At 39.7% G+C, this 2,918-nt stretch overlaps 1 protein-coding gene across 3 annotated transcripts in view; it reads right to left on the reverse strand.

Annotated features, from left to right (window-relative positions):
* The window catches only part of LOC101851600, a 28,423-nt gene that overhangs the window by 17,137 nt on the left and 8,368 nt on the right, over window positions 1–2,918 (reverse strand). The window contains exon 1 of one of the 3 annotated variants that reach the window (XM_013086948.2): window positions 1,805–2,750. The exons of the other annotated variants lie outside the window; for them this stretch is intronic. The gene's annotated coding sequence lies outside the window, so the exon portion shown is untranslated. Of the gene's footprint in view, window positions 1–1,804; window positions 2,751–2,918 lie in introns of those variants that run through there. 3 annotated transcript variants of the gene reach the window in all.

Here is a 2,918-nt window from a genome sequence, read left to right on the forward strand (position 1 = left end):
ACACATACACACACACACACACCCACACACACCCACACACACACACACACACACACACACGTGCGCGCGCTACACGTTCGTCGCTCACATTCATGGTTTGGAGCACTGAAACTGAAACGATTATTTCAGGTGATTTTTTTCGTCACCCTTACTGTTACAAATTCAAAGTGAAATAAAACTAGAATCTAGATTATAATACACTGAAACACACACCTTAAGCACAGACCTTATCCTCAGAATTGAGTATCCAAATGAAAAGAACGTACAACCAAGAACTATGAATAAAACAATGAAGAGCTTAGTAGGCTCTAAGAGATTAAATTAAACAGAAGGATACACATTACTCATTACACACAATACACAATCGTCGGCACGCACAAGCAATGACCCTCGATAAGAAGACCGGACTTCAAAGGCAGAGGAGCCAGACAGACAGCGAGTTTTGTCTAGTTTCGCTAAGTCCCAATACAAAACAACTGTCCGAAAGAAACTAGGTCTCTGGACGGCGAATCTGAAGAAACAATTATTAATTTATCCGGATCCATTTTTATAGAGAATGACTAGATCTAGAAGGTATTTCCAGATCTTCCAGTTGGCCTAGTCTTGTGCATCGGAGTTTTTTGTTGTTTTTGTTTTTGTTTTTATTTTTATTATTAAAAAAAAAAACTCTTTCAGGTCCCTAAAGGTACATTTTGTGGGTAGCTGTGGTTATAAAGTTCCTTCTTTCCCATCAAACTTCTCGTCTTCATATCATATCTCCACCTCCTTTTCTTTGTAGCCTATGCTAAAAATACTTCTATAATCTTCGGCACTTAAATATATTACCTTTTGTTGCAAGAACCGTAAAACTCACAAAAACTAAACAACATATTTTTTTAGCAGGAAATAGATTAGTTAACAGAAGATTTTTTGGGGTTGAAAAGCCACTACATTCAGCATTCTGTTGATCAGAATTTTATTCAAAGGATTTTATATTCTTTGATGATCCGTTAGGGTTAGGAAAAAAAGCATCCATTTTAAAGGGAACTAAATTTTGAAGTACATGTATGTAGCTGCATACTAATTAATGTATTCGTTTAATTTAGATCTATCATCAAAAATTGCTTTTTCCGTTACCTTTTCAACATTATTTTTGACTTAACAGAAATGTTTTACAACGTTCTTATTTTAAAAAGCTAGATCTAGGTATGTACGGTACCGGTACGGTTTTTTTTTAAACCTGAAAAATTAAACCTTTCCCTTTCTCTGGGTAACATAGTTGAAATAAACAAAATCGTAGTAGCCTAAACGGTATAAAATGTAGCTTCAACAATTCATATGTGCCTCGGCAATACACGTAAACCTCTCCTAAGTTTATTAACAATGTAGCCTACTTCGCACTTCGCCTTGACAAATTGTATCGTCTGGGGAAAAAACCCATTTAGCCTACATTTATTTTTAAACTTACAAGTGACTCTCGTCCTTCTTATCTTGGCTCTACTGCATTACATAAAGAGTTTCTTGAAAACTTGTCAGTCCACTTGACGGTATCTACTACAGGACAAGTCTGACAACTGTTCTTCTTGACGGTCTTAGATCTCACTAGATCTAGTCTAGATCTAGTTTACCAAAATCCGTAACCCTAAACCCAAACCCTCACCAGTCATCGGGTTACGGTTTCTGTTAAGGCTACATCTAGATTGAAAAACCTTCAAGTGAAACAATACAATTGTCAGAAACTAGAAACATCGTGGTAGACCGACGAGTGAAGTGGCACCATATTATGAAGAAAACAAAACAAAAGCATGTACAGTTTCAGACTTACACAGTCGATGTCTTGTCCCAGGTACATGTACTATAGAAACGGTACCGTGTAAGTGGAAGTCGAAAACACGCAGATCTTGAGTCCAACGACGCCACAGTCGTGTTACAAACACTAAAATCTACACAAGAATTCGTCCACACAAAGAACTGTTTCAGGCAGGCTAGTCTAGACGCTCAGAGTAAGAACGTAGATATCTAGGTTTCAGGGGATGAACCCACAACAGTCAAGCGCGCGGTAACTGATTGTAGAGGTCTATATATTGATAACTGACGTGGGCCCGAATAATAACCACCATAACACCGTATTGCTTTGTTCATACCGCCCACCACATTGATATGTGAACAACGATACCATAACGTTTAGTGTGTACTCATACTATTGTGGGTGCGTTTGCTCGGACTGGCACCACTGTACTCACTACTCGAAAAATAAACTTTCTTTTTTTGTGGCCAGCGATAGTCACACGTCTGGTGTCTATTCGTTCGCTCTCACGTGTGTACAGTGTACAGTACAGGGGTGTTCCCGGAGATAGGACTACACTAGACTATACACGTGCAAGCACGCACCACACCACACACCACACACCACACCACACACTACACACAAGCATCCCCTCGTCTCGTTCGTTAACTGTTAACACACTCCAACACGGAGTTGAAGCAGAGGCGTAGCCAAACAGGTAATCAAGTTGCCTCCTCGCAATCATATTGGGTACAGTCTAGGCCTTGGAGGAACTATTAATAGGTCTAGGCGATGTTTAATACCGCCTGGGATAGAGTAGTATTACAAGTTAAGTTAAGACTTAGGCGATCATTTTTATGACCACCTAGGTTTAGACCTATTTACTATGCTACTTTAAACCAATATACACATCGTGCTGGCAGCTTTTGAATAATAATTCGCGAGAAGAATTTAAAAGTTGTAAAAGGTGTGGCGTTAAAAGCTTAAGACGAGAGAGAGGGGGAGGGGAGAGGGAGAGAGAAAGGAGGGGAGAGGCGATGTAGAGAGGGAGGAGGAGGAGGAGGAGAGAGAGAGAGATAGAAAGATAGATAGAGAGAGACAAAGAGAGAGAGAGAGAGAGAGAGAGAGAGAGAGAGAGAGAGAGAGAGAGAGA

Source organism: Aplysia californica, unplaced genomic scaffold, assembly GCF_000002075.1.
Source record: "Aplysia californica isolate F4 #8 unplaced genomic scaffold, AplCal3.0 scaffold00524, whole genome shotgun sequence".
Classification (NCBI taxonomy): domain Eukaryota; kingdom Metazoa; phylum Mollusca; class Gastropoda; order Aplysiida; family Aplysiidae; genus Aplysia; species Aplysia californica.